Genomic DNA, 18,732 nt, shown 5'->3' with positions numbered 1-18,732 from the left:
AAATTCACTGTAATTGAAAGGTTGAAATTATAGACAGCAAAAGTTTAGAAAAATATACTTCAAGAGAAGCTAAGTCTTTTATTAATGCAAATTCTTATTTCCCCAGTACATGTAACATTTTTCAAGAAATGCTGGAAATACTATTCAAGAAAATAGCATAAACATTCCAGAAATTATAAGCAGCAAGATTCTTGCTTGAAAAACTTGAAAATACTACCATTACAGACTTGCTCATTTTGATACTTCTATATAATTTAATTCATCCTTACTATGGCCACAGATCATCTCATCTGACATACATGGAGGATATGGAAAAGTTCTATATTCTTGTTAAGAGTTGTGTTACTTAGCCTCCCTATTTACTCACATACTCAATGTCAGACATCAAGAGGTTGCATTTTTCTAGGATGCTTGCTGGGAGTGAAAACTAGATCACTAGATTAGTGCAGGGGTTGGCACACGTGCCAGACAGCATGGCACACAAGGCCATTTTCCTCAGCATACCACAAACGACCCAGACTCTGGGCAGCTTCTGCCAGCAGCTGCCCAGAGCCCAGGCCAGGTGCAGCCAGCTACGTAGGGCTCCACAGCCCCAGCACCAGTTCCACGGTTGCAGCAGCTGTGCACGCACCTCTCGGCACATGACTGGAAAGGTGCCTGGGGCAGTGCAACCCTGGCTCCTCCCCCACTGTCCGCACAGAGGGATGTGTGCAGCTGCCGAAGCCAGGGAGCCTGTGCCAGGGCTGCGGACCCTGTTACAGCTGTTTGCAGCCTTCCAGCCACCTGCTACAGCCGCCCAGAGTCTATTTCCAGATCTAACTGGAAATACAACATATAAAGGTGAAGGTAGCCAAACCAAGAAAGCTGATTCTACCAAGCAAGCAGGTATTCAGGCTGATCATGTGGGTGGGCAGGGGGACAATGAGCTTCTAATCTTCTGACAAATACCCAGAGGTTATAAAGTAAAGGGGATCTCATAGGACAAAGTTTGAGCAGTGGTAGAGCAGATATTGCAGAACTCAGAAAAATCCATATTTTAAAGCAGCAGTGGGACCCTAGACTCATAGAGGACTCTAACCTAAGCCCACAGAATAGCAAAGCTGGTAAGGAAAATGAGATACGGAATGCTTATTTTGTCTAGATCTATGCATTCCTTGTGCTAGCTTAGGTAAAGAATAACTATGTTTAAACACTCTTATAAAATCTGTATGTGTGTGTTGACAGTGGGCACCTACACGTGTTCCAGGGTGGAGGTGGGGGGGCACTATAATTAGAGTGGCTCTGAGAGCTGCTCTAATTAAAGCAGCCACAGCATCACATGTATTCAGTGTCCTATGCTTCAAAATGGCTCACTTGACAAGCTTTACAGTGCCCCCACAACCATTTTGAAGCGTGGGGATGAATAGCCATGACGTACAGGCTGCTAAGGGCATGTTAATTAGCTCATCAGAGCAGATATCCAGCATGTGTATAAATGCCTAGTATGTTTTGAACTATTATAGATATCCGAGAAGGGAACTTTAAAACCAAAATGGTCTTGTGGCTGAGGTTCTGGGAAGGTTGCGCTTAAGAGTCTGGGGGCCCTCCTCAGATCTAGCATAGCTGAACTGTTTTCAGTGCTACAAAAGGTAACAGATCCTACAAATATGCCAGAAAGAGTGCAGCTTGGGAGCACACTGCATTATGTTTATAATATTGTGTTCCACACAGAGCAGACAAGGGAGTCTCCTGCAGAGGCCCACCAGCATGTTAACAGCACAATTTAAGTCAACTAAACTGGATGACTATGACCAAGAAACAGAGCTGTCTTTTCTCATCCTTCTTTGAAGGAGCCAATAGGACTTATACTATTTCTTACCTCTTTGGAATGCTCTGCAACGTGCTTTGGCTTGTTCCTCAAGCCACTGGTACTCTCAATATCCTCAAGCTGCTGTAGTACTTCAAATGAGAGATCATGAGAGGGCAGAAGATACCAGTCTCTTCGATTTAATGAACTGCATGAAAACCCTAAAGACAGAAGAGCAGAAATATGGCTGGCAGTAAGAACCAGAACCATCCTCCCCTTCCCACATATACCTCACGAGGAAGAGAGAGATGGAGAGAGATGTGATGTTTTAAGCCTTTATTATACAAATATTAAAAACAGAAGGTAAAAGCACAAGTGTGTGGTCCTTCTACAGAAATGGCACGCTGCTGACACTGCTGGGTCTAAAATGGTCAAAGGTACTTGTCGCCAGGGCCTCATGTAGCAGTCACTGGAGGTCACCAACTCTCGTGGCAACAGACAGCTTTTACATGGTGTTCCAGGCTGCATGGGCTTGCTCTGGTCATGTCAGAGCAGGTGGCAAGGGCATGATGCATTTTGACTGCCCATGTGTAAAGTGCCTTTCCAGACAGGATCTTGAAACAGCCCCCATCACTATTCTTGTTGGGAATAGAGGGACAACTGGGTATTGGGCCCACCACTCTCACTGCTGTCCACAGCTGGAGAAATAGGCAGTGATGTGGGGGCAGGAAAAATCTATCTAGCAAACTGCTATTAGAAAGGATTCATTGTGTGGGAGGGGGTCCTCCAAGGTAGCAGGTAGTCTATCAAGAGGCATGAAACAAAGTGGAAAGAGTTGGCCAGGGCCAGTTGGCCAGGACCTTTGCTGATAGCCAGGCAAGTCATGGTTAACCCAATTTAAGGCTTTTTCTTGGTCCAGGGAGAAAAGGCTGGTGTTCAGGATGAAGAGCTCCATGGCTGCTAGCAGGTCACATAGCAGAAGGCTGTCCTGGATGGTTCTGCCAGGTATGCATTAGCTCTGTTCACGGCCAGTGAAAGAGGCCAAGATCATTTTGTATAAGTTGGCCTGGGCTTTAGTCAGGATTTTGTAATCAGTGCACAGGAGCGATATTGGTTGCCAATTCAGAGATCCCCTTTTTTAGTCAGCAGCAGGAGGACTGCTTGCCAGTAGCTGACACACAGAAGATCCCAGGCCAAGGATAGGCCAGAAAGTCTTGTAGAATTTCAGGGATAATCTGTTAGGGCCTCACGCTCTCCCTGTGACAAGGCCCTCAATGGCAGCAGTCGATAGCTCCTGTTTGAACTCATTGGCCTCAAATGTGGTGAGCTTGGGGAGGCCCTTGTGCAGGTGCTGAACCATAAGAGAGAAAAGCTGCTGTTGCTAAAAGAGCAGACTTCTGTTCTCCTCTATGCCTGCCAATACAGCATACCCTTAAACTCCCGCTTAACCTTTCAAGGATTGTTGGAGGCAAATGACTATGCATGTGTGAAACCCCAGCTGCAACCTGCAGGAAGTGCCACTGGTGTCAACGGTTTTCCTGCAAGAAAAACTGCAGGATTGGTTTCATTATGTAAAAAGCACGACCTGAAGAGACCAAGACAGAAAACCTTCTGTCAGATCTAGAATATGCTCATCTCTTTGAGAGAAACAGAAGAAAGAAGGAAACTATTAAACTATTATCAGTGCCATCCTCACAAGTTTGCCAGTGTAAACAAAACACCAGACGGGGCAAATAAGGCCACTCCAGCCTGCCACTCATTTTGAAAGCAAGCACTTCCCTTTTTCACTTAACAGCTAAAATCCTGGCAGACCAAACTTGGAGGATGCATATTACCTAGATCTTAAGGCAGCGGCTCCTAACCTTGCCGGACACCAGGCACCCCTCGGAAAGTGCCAGCTGTTAATTTTCACTCCTTCTCCAATTACAAGAAGAAACGGAGCAATTCTCCTGTTCCCAAGAGCTCAGAAAGGAATCACGGCACCCGCCTGGTACCCCCTACCAACGCCGCCTGCAGCACCCCTGCAAGCACCTCTGGGCGCGGCGCCCCGCATCCGACTGAAAATCGCGGGGTCGACCCAGCCCCCGCGGACGGCCCAGCACCCCCTGCGCCAGGCTGGGCTTGGAGGAGCCCGCAGCGAAGGTACGGGGTCAAAGGAGGGCTGGGGTGCGGCTTCCGCGCCCCGAGCTGCCCAGCAGCCACGGCGGCGCCTTCCCCGTGCGGACAAAGCAGCCCGAGGTGGGAGCGCGGGCCGGGACAACGCGCCCCCGCGGCCCGAGCAAGCGGGGCCCCTCCCTGCCGGACGGGACACAGCGCCCCACACCCGCTGCTCACCGCCACGGCTGCCCGCCACCTCCTCCTCCCGCCGCCCGACTCCAGCACCGCGCACACCAACCGCCAGACGATTTCAAACTGCAACATCCGGCGGCGTCCCGGAAGCCAGGCGCCAAGCCCCGCCCACGCGCCCGCCCCCTCCAGCGCCGGCGGCGGGGCGCCTGGCAACCGCTCGGCAGCGTCGGCGCTCGGCTGGAGCTGCCTAGCGGCGGATCAGGGCGATGGGCGCTCCCCGCGGCCTGGAGGGACGGGCGCTCAGGCGATGCTGCCCCCTAGTGCCCGGCGCCGCGGGCTGCAGGCGGTGCCCATGCCGGGGCGGCATGGGGGCGCTCCGATGCCCGCGCTCGGCCCCGCCCAGCGCGCTTCGTGCGTGTCCCGGCCGCTTCTCTGCGCTCCTGTCATTCGTCTCCGCTTTGCGGGCAGCGGCGGAGGCATGCTGCGGCCGCCGTGGGCCAGGGTAATGCCAGAGACAAGGATCTTCTGCGGTGATCGCTCCTCTGGGGTTGAGATGAAGCTGGATAAGCTTCTGAATGCAAAGCAGCCCTCTGCGGGTCTCAGGCGGGGAGCGGAGATGCTGCGCTCTTCTGGGCTCTGAACTGCGCTTCTGGAGCGGAGCCGACAGCTTGGAGCAGGGGTCGCGCGGGGGCCGGAGTGCGGCACTCGCAGGCATTTTGCTTGGCACCCGGGCGGACGCGCGGCGGGGGGCGCTGGGGCAGGGGGTGCGCTGCCACAACTGGGATCGGGCCCTCGTGGCTCCCGCGCCATCCACTCCTGGCACGTTGACATCTTAAAAGTCGAGGCCGCGGGTGTTTCCCAGACACATCGCTGACCCCTGGCATGGAGACTTCTTGCACCTCACACCAGAGGCAGAGCGGGATGCTTTCAGGGCGGCCGCCCAGGCCTCTGCGCCTGGTTCAGTGCATTCGCTCTCACTAGGCAGACAAGGTTCTTTGGGTAAACGTGGTATCTTTTAATGGACCAACTAAAAAGTTGGAAATAGTTGGTCTAATAAATAGCGCATTAACCCAAAGAACTGTCTACCTCTGTCCTTAGACGAACAAGGCAACAACCAACCTTTCACTACATAGCATAATGGGGAAGGAAGAAGATGTGCTGCTCCTCAGACAAGGCAAGGGAGAGGTATAAGCACAGCAGGGGGGAAAGCAGGGGTACATCTGCAGTAGGCTGACTGTATAGGTTAGTGGGTTTCTTCCATTTCTTCCTTTTTTTCAGGAGGGACATCAGAACAAACCACTGCCAGGTGGCAAAAAAGTACCTGATGGTGATAGTCTGTTAACAAAGACATCTTAGGTTAGATCAGTTCATCTGTTTTAATAATTTAATATGGGTTGTTTTTACATAGGGCTAATATTTGAATCAGAATGCCAAGCAATACAGTAAGCAAATGCCTGATTTTTTTGGATACTTTCTCAATGCAGCTGTTTCCTGTAGGGTAGGAGTGATGTTGTTGGGTGTTAGTACTAGCTCAAATTTGAAGCAGTCACACTTCAGGCCAGCAGGGGTCTGGAAGACTGAAAGATAAGAATCACATGCTTCTCTTCCAAGTGCTTAAGAATGGATTCCTTGGGGACCTGTTCCATGATCTTTCCAGGGACTGACATGAGGCTAACTGGTCTGTAGTTCCCCGGATCCTCCTTCTTCCCTTTCTTAAAGATGGGCACTATATTTGCCCTTTTGGAATCATCCAGGACTGAGTTTTCAAATACATAATGACCAGTGGGTCTGCAATCAAATCAGCCAACTCCCTCAGCATTCTCAAGTGCATCGTGTCCAAACCCAAAGACTTGTACACATCCCACTTTTCTAAATAGTCCCTGACCTGTTCTTTCACCACTGTTGACTGCTCTTCCCCAAACTGTGCTGCCAGGTGCAGTAGTCTGGAAGCTGACCTTGCCTGTGAAGACTCAGGTAAAAAAGGCATTGAGGAGTTCATTCTTTTCCACATCATCTGTCCTAGATTGCCTCTTCTGTTCCGGAAGGGACCTGCACTTTCTCTAATCTTCCTCTGCTTGCTGAGATACTTGTAGAAACCCTTTTTGTTACTGTTCACATCCCTTGCTAGCTGCAACTCCAGATGTGCTTCAGCCTTTCTGATTTCATTGCAGCATGCTTGAGTAATATTTTTATACTCCTTCCTAGTCATTTGTCCAATTTCCACTTCTTGTAAGCTTCCTTTTTGTGTTTTAGCTCATTGAAGAGTTCCCTAAGCCAAGTTTGTCATCTGCTGTACTTGTTAGCCTTCCTGCACATTGGGATGGTTCATTCCTGTGTCCTCAGTAAGGTTTTAAAATACAATCAGAGCTCTCCTGGACTCCCTTCCACCGCCGACTGGCCTCCCAGGGGATATTGCCCATTAGTTCCCTGAGTGAATCAAAGTTTGCTTTTCTGAAGTCCAGGGTCCTTCCATTCAACAACTGTAGAAGTTTTCTTGAAATGTGGTCATTGTGTTGAGAGGCTTGTGTGTGTTCACCCATCTATTTTTTACCCAGACTTGCCTTTTGGCCTTTGTGGGAGGTTTTTTGTTTGTTTTTGGTAAGGCAGGTTGAATCCCTGTGGGATTTAGTTACATAAAATGCATTACTTTGTACAATTCAAAGTAATACAGCTCTACCTAGAAAATAAAAGGTCCCAAAGGGAAATTTTGGTTTTAATTTATAAGTCATAATCTACAGATGCAGAGATCATGGCCTGGACCTAAGTCTTTTACCATCACAATAACACACACCTATCCTTATAGTTAAGAGAAAGGGGACATAATTTCTGCTGTAAATTGAAATGGAGCTTCACCAGTTGAAACCAGCCAATTAATTATCTTAACTAGCAGTCGTAGTACCATTTTATTTTCTCTATATACAGTTTCTACTTACTAAAGCTAGGCCTCATGTCTGAATGTCCCTCACAAAACTACATTAAAAATTGACAAATTGCTGCAGCTTCTTCCTAGCTTGCTACAGAAAATCTAAAAGTGCATACGATGCTGCTCAACTGTGACACAGCTGCTATGCTCATACGGCCTAATCAAAATGGTTGACTCCTACACCTGCTGTGCACAGGTATAAATAAGTACAAAGGAAAAGAATTGAGTCAGATCCTTATCTTTGTTTAACCTGTTCAAGGAAAGGTACAAAGTTAGGTCAGCTCATCTCGACTTTCTGTTTGCCATTAACTTTCACTATTCTGTTATTTCCCCACAAAAACCTTTGAAAAATATCAGCATGCTGTTTACCGCAAAACATAACTTTTTTCTAATTCTCTCCTATTATCTCCTACATCCTTGTTTGCATGTTTTGATCTAAAATCTCTTCTGACTGTGCTGGGTTCTTTTTAAATTCAAACACACCACCTTCTTGGCAGCAGGAATTTTTTCACAAAACAGCAATTTCAGGTCTCTTGTTACAGGGTTGCTCAGATAATAAGTAGGTATGTGAGAAGCAGTGCTTGGGAATGATATTTCTCCTGCTGTGTGACCATGTGGTTTCACCAAGGAGGGCTCAGACGTTGCCTGTATGTTTGCATTACTGTGGTCTAATGTAGGTCACAAGCATAATGTTTTTATATGAACATCACTTGGCTACATCCTTTGGGCATGGGACACAAGCTAAATTGCTTTTCATTTCTTTCTTCTTGAGCTACAGATCCTCAGTGGTGCTTCTTTACTGATATAGCTGAACAGTGCGAGTATGAAGATTAATCAGTAGCACTATTGAGTGCATGACAGTGGGGTGCAAGTGGACCAGTGGGAAATATTCTTTATTATTCATATGCCAGTAGATAGTGGAAAATAAAACACGATATGAAGTAAAAGTAGTTATAAGTGTTAGAGATTTAGCTATATTTTTGCTGAATTTTAGGAAATACTTAAAGTTATTTTCATACCCATAATGACTGAAGAATAGGGCAGGGTGGCACCTTTAGATGCTAACTGGTTCAGAGAAGAATGAACTTTAACAGGCAACAGATACATCTGACAAAGTAGGCAAGGGATGTCCATGGGCCACGTCTGGGTTCCTGCCTGGCTGCCTTTCCCCCCGTTGCTCTGGTTGCTGCAGAAGTGGTGAAGGCAGCCAGGGTCTTTGGGGTAAGACAACATGGCAGGAAGTCTGGTGAGTTTGCTGTCTGCATGACAATCCCAGTAAATGGGTTTGGGTGGGGGATTTGTGCAGCAGTGGTGATGGGGTGGGGAGGTGGGGGAGGGATATGCCTGTGCAGTGGTGTCAGCAATGGGCTCACACAGCGGGAGGAAGGAGTGGACTTGTGCTGGTTGCATGACAGTGGGAGAATAGGAATTCACCCATGCAGTGGTAGCGATGGGGGTCTTGCGCTGCTCTTGTGGTAGCAGGGATACCAGAAAGCCCATGTGGCCACTCACTCCTGTGTAGTGTGTGGCCCCTGGCCACTCTGAAGTTGGGCATCACCTATGAAAGCTCATCTGTCTTAGGACCAGTTTGTCTCTAAGGTGCTACTCTGCTCTGTCTTCTGCCTGACTTCAGACTAATATAGCTAACACCTCTCAACACATGAGAAATAAGTCATGTGCTTGTGGTTTTATTGCTTATTTAATTAGATTGGTGGTGGCCAACCTGTGGCACAAGTGCCACAAGAGACATGGCCAGCCTCTGTGTGGTGCACAGATCAGAGAGGAGACAGACAGCATAGCAGCAGGTAGGGAGAAAGCAGAGCAACAGACTGGGCAGGGAGCACAGGATAGGAAGCAGAAAGCAGAGCAACAGATCAGGGAGGGAAAAGAAAACAACAGCAGATTGGATAAGGGAAAGGTATCAGAGTGGCATGGCAGGGATGGGGCAAGGAGGGGGAGGGTGCAGGACTAATTTGTGGCACTTAGCCCTCATTGGATTAGACTAAGTTTATCAGTCACTTTAAACTCGTAAGAATTACCTACCGGTCTCCATAAGTTAAAGGCATGAAAAGCTTCAAAAGAAGAGTACTGTCTTCATGATCATATGTGTGTACTTAGCACTTGCAGGTCTGATTGCGCGGACTCTAGAATGCAATGCAGACAGCCTGTTTTGTTTTACTATTCTATATTATTTTAGGGTTCACTCTATTAGAAGGATATTGCAAAGTTAGAGAGTTTGGCTTTGCCTACAGTTATTGGCGGGAGTGGTTAATTGCAAATAGTGGGAGAAGCTATTGTAGATTGTGATCTTGATAACCGTTTGGTTAAACAAACACACACACAGTGGTTTTCTAATGAGTAAGATTCATCACTTCTGTTTAGGAATGTGAAGCTCTTCTAAAACCTCAGAGAGAAGTGCCATGAAACACTTGGCTTAACAAAATCACAAAAGCTAGATCTGGAGTCTCTTGTCACACTCAACTACTACTGTGCAAGAAGAACCTCAGTTCTAAGCCCTCATACAGAATTCTAGATATTTTTTAAATGAAGATTGTTTTTTATAAGTGCTCTAAAATCATAATTAATTTAAGAAAACATTCAGAGTTGGGGAAATGTTTTTAATGAAAACATGCAGTCAGAAATAACCAAAATAATATTTATTCCTTTAATCGTTAAAAATGATCTAAGTTTATGATATTCTGTTGGAAATGTTTTGTATCCAGAATGCAAAAATCTGATGTAATAATGTGCTGATTTTATGTGAAAAACAAAATGTATTATGGATTCAAATGACCTTGTTATAACTAGTTATTAATATAAGAAACCACGAGTATATTAATTGGGGCATAGTTATTTGTCAGTGCTTAAGCAATGTCCTTACTAAAGTCAGACAAATAACCTCTCAAAGGCTTATGAAAATACTTTCTCCAATGAGTTTAAGTGTGTAGTATTTAAGTAAAGACGATTTAAAAGCTAAAAGACTTTATAGAGAAAATAAGAGTATTTTGTTTTATTTGTATGAATTTCAACTCCCATTAAACCCTGGTAGAATTAAATGGATGTCTCGAAAAGCAAGCTGAATCAAAGAGTTAAAAATAGCTTCAAAGCTGTTCCGACGATTTTCCACCACAAAGAAAATAAGTACGAAGTTGAAGATTTATAGCACAGCTGCATATTCATTAGCAGATTTTTGCTTTGATACTCTTTATCATTTTATTTATTACTATGTTAGGAAGATATTGAAATGTTAGTGATTTTTGCCTTGCATAAAACATTTAGAAGAGTTGCTAATTGCAAATTGTGGATGAAGCAACTGTAGATTGTACTGTAATCCTGGAACTTTTTATTTTAAAAGGCAAACAACCAATCAGTTTTTCCAGGAGCAGGACACATTCCCTGTAAATGATGTGAGGATAACAGATACCTACTTACTTCTGCAATTAATTTAAATTCATGAACTGGAAGTGCTGATAAGGCAATCTCAATGACAAGGTGACAGTGACTAACATTTGGATCCAAGTGCTTGGAAGAGGCATGCCTTTCATGTTTAGTGGGCAGTAGAATGAAGAGTACAGTACACAGCTGTTTGAACTGAGAAACCAGGGACTAGTTTACACAGGAAAATAGTAAAGAACATCTGTTCTTCACTAACTCCCCATGCAGATTCTTATTTGATGTTAAGGATGCCTCAGTGGATTAGAATCAGAGAGAGTTAGAAGAGAACCTCAGGAGGTCATCTAGTCCAATCCCTTGCTTAAAGCAGGACCATCCCAAACTAAATCATTCCAGCCAGGGCTTTGTTGAGCCAGGCCTTAAAAACCTCCAAGGATGGAGATTCCACCACCTATCTAGGTAGCCTGTTCCAGTTCTTCACCACTCTTCTGGTGAGAAAGTTTTTTCCTAACATCCAATCTAAACTTCCCTCGCTGCAACTTGAGACCATTGCTCCTAGTTCTGTCATCTGTCATCACTGAGAACAGTCTAGCTTCATCCTCTTTGGAGCCCCCCTTCAGGTAGTTAAAGGCTGCTATCAAATCCCCCGTCAGCCTCTCCTCAGAAGTCATATGCCCCAGCTCCCAAACCATTTTCATTGCCCTCTGCTGGACTCTGTCCAACTTGTCCACATCCTTTCTGCAGTGGGGGGCCCAAAACTGGACACAGTACTTCACGTGTGGCCTCACCAGTGCAGTATAGAGAAGAATAATTACTTCCCTTGATCTGCTGGCAGCCCAGTATACCGTTAGCACAGTTGACTCATATTCAGTTTATTGTCAATTGTAACCCCCAGGTCCTTTTCTGCAGAACTGCTGCTTAGCCAGTTGGTCCCGAGCCTGTAGCAGTGCATGGGATTCTTCTTTCCTAAAGTGTAAGACTTTGCACTTGTCCTTGTTGAACATCATGAGGTTTCTTTTGGCCCAAACTTCCAATTTGTCTCGGTCACTCTGAATCCTAGCCCTAGCCTCCAGCATATCTACTACTCCCAGCTTGGTGTCATCCACAGACTTGCTGAGGATGCACTCCATCCCATCTTCCAGATTGTTAATGAAGATATTGAACAAAATAGGCCCCAGGACTGACCCCTGGGGCACTCCACTTGATACCAGCTGCCAACTAGATCTTGAGCCATTGATCACTACCCTTTGGGCCCAACGATCCAGCCAGCTTTCTGTCTACCTTACACTTAATTCATCCAACCCACACTTCCTTAATTTGCTTACAAGAATGCTGTGGGAGACTGTATCAGAAGCCCTGCTAAAGTCAAGGTATATGACATCCACTGCTTTCCCCGCATCCACAGATGTGTAATCTTAATTGTACAAGGGCACTCTTAGTGCAAATACAGACAGTAAACCTGGGACATTTGTGCTAAATAAGTAGCACACTTAAATACATATCATAGCTTATTTTGCAATAGCTTGCCCATTTGTCTCATTACAACTAAGTGGGCAAATGAGACAGCAAAGAAGACAACAAAATAGCCAGAACAGGATGAACCCTGAATTGGCATTGATTTGGGCAATATGTCTTTCTTTTCTTTTCTCTTTCTACCCTATTTTTTTACTATTTTGGGGGATAAAGTCATTTGGGGCTTGATACTTTATTCAGAAACTTCTAATACCTAAGTAATCATGGTGTTTTTTAATTTAATTCTAGACAGCTTTTTTTTGGAAAGATTATTTTCCCATATCTTTTGTAGGGGCAAATATACAATGCAAATCTGAGGCAACAAAAAACGGAGCTTGGCTAAAACCTGCTGGGGGGAGGAAAGACTGAGAGCAACTGTTTGTTTCTTAAAATACATGTTTTTAAAGATTTCAAGATGGAAATCCTGGACCCTCAGACAGTGGTGGATTTGGCAACACACTCTGAAGTATCAACACAATTCAGTTTCTTTGCCTCTGTTTTCTTGAACAGGGAACGGGATATCTCACCTACCAGAGGTAGGGACAATCTTGGGGATAGCTCTGTCAGGCCTTCAGTCAGTGCAGATGTAGTTAGGGATCTTCTGGAAGGGCTAGACATTTTTAAATCTGCAGGTCCAGATGCCCTCCACCCAAGGGTGTTGAGGGAGCTGGCAGGGATCATCGCGGAGCCCTTGGCCCGGCTGTATGAGCATTTGTGGTCATCTGGCCAGGTGCCGGGGGATTGGAAACTGGCTAATGTGTTCCCAATTTTCAAGAAAGGGAGGAAGGAGGACCCAAGTAACTATAGACCTGTAAGCCTCACCTCAGTGCTCGGGAAGATCTTGGAGAAAATCATCAAAGAGCACATCTGTGGGGGGCCTTCAGGGGAGATCATGCTCAGGGGCAATCAGCGTGGGTTCATCAAAGGCAGGTCCTGCCTGACCAACCTGATTGCCTTTTATGACCAAGTAACTAAATCCTTGGATGATGGTGTCGCCATGGACGTGGTCTTTCTAGACTTTAAGGCCTTTGACACTGTCTCTCACCCCATCCTCATCGATAAATTAAGTGACTGTGGCATTGATACTTGCACAGTTGGATGGGTAAAAATTGGCTGATGGGGTGCACCCAGAGAGTAGTGGTGGGCGGGTTGTACTCAACCTGGCGAGATGTGAGCAGTGGGGTACCCCAGGGCTCAGTCCTCAGGCCCGCACTGTTTAACAGCTTCATCAGCGACTTGTGCGAGGGATTGGAAAGCATGCTGTCCAAGTTTGCTGATGACACTAAGATGTGGGGCAAGGTGGACACACTTGAAGGGAGAGAGAGGCTGCAACTAGATTTAGACAGACTACAAAAGTGGGCAGACGAGAATAGGATGGGGTTCAACATAGACAAATGCAGGGTGCTGCACCTTGAGAGAAGGAATCCACAGCATACATACAGGCTGGGGAGTTCCCCTCTTGAAAGCACAGAGGCAGAAAGGGATCTTGGAGTCATTACTGACTCCAAGATGAATATGAGTCGCCAATGCCAGACCCCAGTCAGCAAGGCCAGCCATACCTTGTCATGCACCCAAAGGTGCATCTCAAGCTGGTCCAGAGAGGTGATCCTCCCCCTCTATGCGACTTTGGTCAGGCCACAGTTGGAGTACTGCGTCCAGTACTGGGCGCCACACTTCAAAAGGGATGTGGCCAGCCTGGAGAGGGTTCAGAGGAGGGCCACCTGCTTGGTGAGAGGGCAGCAGGACAGGCCCTATGAGGAGAGACTGAGGGACCTGAACCTGTTCAGCCTCAGCAAGAGGAGGCTGAGGGGGGACCTGGTGGCTGCCTACAAACTCATTAGGGGAGATCAACAGCAAATAGGCAGAGCCCTTTTCTCCCCAGCACCACCGGGGGTGACAAGGAACAATGGTCATAAGCTGATGGAGAATAGGTTTAGGTTAGAGATCAGAAGGCAATATTTTACAGTTAGGGTGACCAAAATCTGGAACCAACTTCCCAGGGAAGTGGTCCTCGTCCCTACCTTGGGCAAATTCAAGAGGAGGTTGGATGATCACCTGTCTGGGGTCTTGTGAACCCAGCATTAATTCCTGCCCATGGCAGGGGGTCAGGCTAGATGATCTGTTCAGGTCTCTCCTGACCCTAGCTACTATGAAACTGTCTCACCAGACCGATGAAAATGAGCAAATTTGGTGCTTACAGGTGACAAAGTCTCTCTATTACATTAATATGAAATATATGCCCTGGGATTTCATTTATATAAATGAAGAAGACTGCAACTCTTGCAGTTTTATTGAATCTTGCACTTCTGGTGCTCTAGAAACCCCCTCTTGAATCAGGTGATTTATGTAAAATGATGGACTTCACTTAAAATGGATAGTCTAGCTCTCATGGGTGCAGAGAAAAATTGGGGGGCAGGGGAAGAACACTGAAGGCTTAAAAGCCAAAAGCAAAATCAAAAGATCTAAAACTAAGTATTTAAAAAAACCTTACAATTCTTATCACCAAACTCTTTATTTCTGAATAGTTAATCAGATCACCAAATGAAAGGTAGTAAGATCTTTCTGTGATGGCTGCACCACAATTTGGATTAACTCTAAGGAAATTAGCTTCCGGCCCCAAAGTTTAACTACCTCCTTTGAACATACAAAAATAATCTGGATTTGATAGGCAGATTCCCAGTGGTACATAGTGCTTTACTATCTCAGATCAATTCCTCGGATGTACTTGTACATTATATCTTCTAAGGATATCATAATTGGGTAGTATGGACCTTGAGTTCATAGCACACTTGATTTCACAAAAATTTCACCCAGTGATTTAATAATTATTTTTATAAGTCTATCATAGATATAATAGAAAATTAGGGTTGTAAGGGATGTCATCCATCTCAACTCCCTGCTCAAAGCAGGACCACCCCCAACTAGGTCATTCTAGCCAAGGCTTTGTCTGCCCAGGTCTAAACAACCTCTAAGGATGGAGATTCTAATCCACCACCTCCCTGGGTAGCCTGTTCCAAGGCTTTACTATCCTCCTAGTGAGAAAGTTTATTCCTAATATCTGACCTAAGCTTCCCTTAGTTTTTTCCTAACATCCAATCTAAACTTCCCTCGCTGCAACCTGAGACCATTGCTCCTTGTTCTGTTATCTGCCACCACTGGGAACAGTTTAGCTCCATCCTCTTTGGAGCCACCCTTCAGGTAGTTGAAGGCTGTTATTAAATCAGGTAAGAGTTATATTTGCTGGTGTTGTATCCCCTTGCTGTGATTCATAAAGTAGATTATATCACAGCATGGCCTCTTTCTCTTCATTTTTTGCTCTTGTTCTATAGGTTTTTAAAATATTAAATTCAGTAGGTGTGGGGAAGTTAAAACTTACGTACCCAAAATAGGACTCAGATGGACTTTAGGCACTTGGACTGCAATCCAAAAATCCCTGCTGAGCACCTTCCTAAAAGAAGGCATTTCCTTGTTCAATTTTAAGGGTCCATAAATGCTTGCCTTTCTGATTCTGCATACATCTAGATTTGTCCTAGACTTTGCAGTGGTGTACCTATCTTCCACCTAGTGCCTGCATCTCAAACAGGCTTAAGTGAAGTAGTACCTAAAGGTGTGTCTACATTGCATCTTTGGCATTCCAAGGGAGGGACATGCTCATGACCATGTTCCTGCTTGCAGGTGCATCTGGAAGCATGACACTGCAGCTACTGCTCTGGGGATGTCCCCTGTAGTCACTTTTAAGACTGATCTTGAAGGCAGCTCTGGCAGGGGGCCTCAGGAGCTTCATTGTCTCATTTCACTCTCTGTTTCTAAGTTCCTTGTTTTCAAGTGTGGCATAACATGCTTAAGCATATCCCTCCCCAAAAATGCAGCATAGACACACCATAAGGTCTCTTTGGGTCCAGAACCACTACAAGGGTCATTTCTGATTATTAAGTAGGATGCAGGCTAAAGACTTCGGAATTTTGGTGACTACAGTAGTGTTTTTGACAAAAAAAATGCAGTTTCAGGATGAAAAAACATATTTGTGAATTTGATCTGATTTTGCTGAGCAGGCTAGAGTGATTTTTATTCACACACTCTCTGGTTCTATGACCATTTAAGTATTTTATACAGATTGGAGTAGCACAAATATGAGATGCTGAGAGCAATCCACCACAGAATGCATTATCGTTGGGATGTTCAACCTTTGGCTTGGGGGCCAGGTCTGGCCTGCTGGTCCCCAAGGCCCAGTCCCCCCTCAGGAGCAGTGCCAGCCTCCTGGGACCTAATCACAATGCAATGTGGGGAGAGGGTGGTGCCGGACACCCAGGACTCATTCCCAGTGTGCGGGGGATGAATGGGAGGAAGGGTTGGAGAGGGTGGTGCTGCCCCCCTGGAGCCCAATCACAGCACACAGGGCAGGGACAGACAGGGTGGTCCTGGCCCGATCTGACCTGCAAGTAGATTCCCTGCCACCCATCTGGCTGGTGTGGCCAAAAGGTTGAGCACCGCTGGCTTATAGCTTGGTTAGTAGGGAAGTTTTTTGGAAGGTAGGAAATTAAGCTCAAGTTTTTCACATCTTTTATGAGTGTCCCAATAACATATCTATTAAGTAAAAGGTGGATACCATCACTTTCTTCCACTGTGTTTTGCTTTGCTTTACAAACATCTAAAAATGGGACATTATCTTTTGGGTCAAACTACCATTTGGTTGACCAAAAATAGATTTTTTTCCCCCTTTTCAGTTGGGGGGGGGGAGGGGGAGGGAAGGGGAAAGGAATGGACCAGTTTTTATTTGAGGTCAATCCAAGCTTGAGGTCAATTCAGTATCATTCGAAATAATCAAATAATCAGTATCAACATCATTTATACACACACCTCTAGCTTTGTACAACTACGTTTGTTTAGAGCATGCTTCACAGATACCAGCAAGATTGGACCCTTCAAAAAACCCTAATTTTTTAAGATACAGCCACTGGGGGAGGAAACAGTGCACATGAACAGTCACTGGCTAAAATCAAGAGTCTTGGCAAAGGAGACTGAACTCAAGACTTGCCACTCCCAGTCAAGTACCCTTACCACTGTGCTATTACCACTTGTACTTCCTCTTATACTGTCTCTGGCTATCTCTTTTCTTAATATAACTTGAAAGAACTTCAAAAGATAAATTAGTGTGACTCTGAATGTTGTTAATATCACTGAAGATTCTTTTTGTAGTTACAGAGAAAGGAAATTTGATCTTACTGAAGTTATTATTTCTCTTATTTCTGCTCTAATCAGCTAGACAGGGTTAAATTCCCAGTTGTCAGTGACCTAGACTGGGCCTCAAACCTTGATTGTTCTAATAACTCTATTCTAAGCATAAGTCCAGCTGTATTAATATTAAGCAATATTCCCTGTTTAATTTACAAATCCTTCTATCTCACAGGGGTGAGGGGTAGTGGAGCTTCCTCAAAGAGCACAAAAAGAGTATGAGGAAATGGGATGGTTTAAATGTTATTCATATAAAGCAGATATAAACAATTTCTTATTGCAAAGACTTAGATCAGAAGTTCACCAAGCCAATTTATGGTTGCCCAGGCTTCCCACATCTAACCAATTACCTAATAATTGAAAATAGGTTAGACAAAGGATTAAAATGTAGCAAGACATTATCTCTCTGATGCATTCTTTTGGTTCCCTATCAAGGGAATATAGCCTTTATATTTGTGTGTGCATAATTGACAGAGAAAGAGGTTTATTGTAAAATTAATGGTCTTAGAATAAAAGCCTGATGAATTATTTCTATTTAAAAAAGGGTCTTCTTTAGTTTAGGCATTTTTCCAAAGATTTAAATTCTTTTATCTCAGCTCTAAGTGGAGTTGGAGAAAAGGAATCAGATTTCAGTGGAGATGTGTTGTAAGGGCCAGGAAAACATGACTGGGGATCTGCTCTTGGTTGTAGCTTGGAGACTAATAGTAACATTTAGACACCCAATGCAAATCTTCTTAATATATTTAATAAATAATATTCTGTTTCTTACAACTCTGCTTGCTTGCTACATCACTTATTTTGCTAGTGAAAAACAAAATCTGTTTTAGGTTTTTATATTCATGCAGATTAATAATAACTGGCAAGCCAATCTACATGTCACTTAGGGTGACAATGGTCACTAAAGATGTCTGCCAAATATTTATTCCTCTCAGAGTATGGTACACATGGATCTGCAACATTTAATCTTGACTTGATTGTAGATCTTTACATCTGAGACAACTAAAGTTAGATTTTATCTGTTCTACAACAGAACTAGAAGATGGAGATTCCTGTCTCTTGGTCTCTTTCTGTAGCCTGCAAAGAATAGAGGGCCTAAGGAATTCTAGCCTACTGTAAGGGGGATTGTAACTGGGCCCAATACTTAGGGCCAGCCATGGCACCCCCTAGTGGCACCATATATTGTGCCTGCCCCGCATCCCCCCCTAACTTTTTGTTATGTCTGCCACACCTTGATGTTAAATACAGTTATCTGGGGAGGCTGCCTCTAAGGGCCAGAGTAGCTCATCTTGGTGGCTTTCTTCTAAACAGTCCTTCAGGGATCTTTTACTCCTCTGGCACTGTCTCTCTTGATTCATAGATTCATAGCTTGTTAGGGGTTGGAAGGGACCTTGTAGATCATCAGGTCCAGCCCCCCCAGCTCTTGTTCTGAGTCCTGGCCTTAGGCTCAACTTCCTGAACCTCAGCATACCTTAAGGACTTTAATCATGACCTTAAGTCACCCCAGATCAATGCCCATGCTTCACAGGTGTCACTCAGTTGCATTTCCATGGGGCTTCCTGACCCAAGGAAACAAGCTTGGCCCCTCAGACCTCAAACA

General features: G+C 45.1%; 1 protein-coding gene across 2 annotated transcripts in view; it reads right to left on the bottom strand.

Annotated features, from left to right (window-relative positions):
- The window catches only part of G2E3 (G2/M-phase specific E3 ubiquitin protein ligase), a 41,052-nt gene extending 36,849 nt beyond the window's left edge, over positions 1-4,203 (bottom strand). The window contains exons 1-2 of one of the 2 annotated variants that reach the window (XM_019488787.2): positions 4,182-4,203; positions 1,859-2,007 (exon numbers count right to left, since the gene is read on the bottom strand). The gene's annotated coding sequence lies outside the window, so the exon portion shown is untranslated. Of the gene's footprint in view, positions 1-1,858; positions 2,008-4,120 lie in introns of both variants that reach the window. The other variant, XM_019488784.2, reaches the window with a different exon arrangement.
- Positions 4,204-18,732: the final 14,529 nt, after the last annotated feature.

The sequence above is a fragment of the Alligator mississippiensis genome, chromosome 2 (genome assembly GCF_030867095.1).
Source record: "Alligator mississippiensis isolate rAllMis1 chromosome 2, rAllMis1, whole genome shotgun sequence".
In the NCBI taxonomy this organism is placed as follows: Eukaryota; Metazoa; Chordata; order Crocodylia; family Alligatoridae; genus Alligator; species Alligator mississippiensis.
This window is presented reverse-complemented; position numbering and strand designations above follow the sequence as displayed.